Raw genomic sequence first — 362 nt, forward strand, 5'->3', positions numbered from 1 at the left:
TAGTGAGACCCTGTCTCTCCTAAAAGTAAAAAATAAAGGTCGGGCACCGTGGCTCATGCCTTTAATCCCAGCACTTTGGGAGGCCGAGGTGGGCAGATCACAAGGTCAGGAGATCAAGACCATCCTGTCAACATGGTGAAAACCCATCTCTACTAAAAATACAAAAATTAGTTGGGTGCGGTGGCATATGCCTGTAATCCCAGCTACTCAGGAGGCTGAGCCATGAGAATCACTTGAACCCAAGAGGCAGAGGTTGCAGTGAGCCGTGATCACGCCACTGCACTCCAGCCTGGTGACAGAGTGAGACTCCATCTCAAAAAATTAATAAATAAAAATAAAAAATAAAAATGTAGCCTGACGAC

This window comes from Colobus angolensis, unplaced genomic scaffold (genome assembly GCF_000951035.1).
Source record: "Colobus angolensis palliatus isolate OR3802 unplaced genomic scaffold, Cang.pa_1.0 Scaffold252, whole genome shotgun sequence".
Taxonomy (NCBI): Eukaryota; Metazoa; Chordata; class Mammalia; order Primates; family Cercopithecidae; genus Colobus; species Colobus angolensis.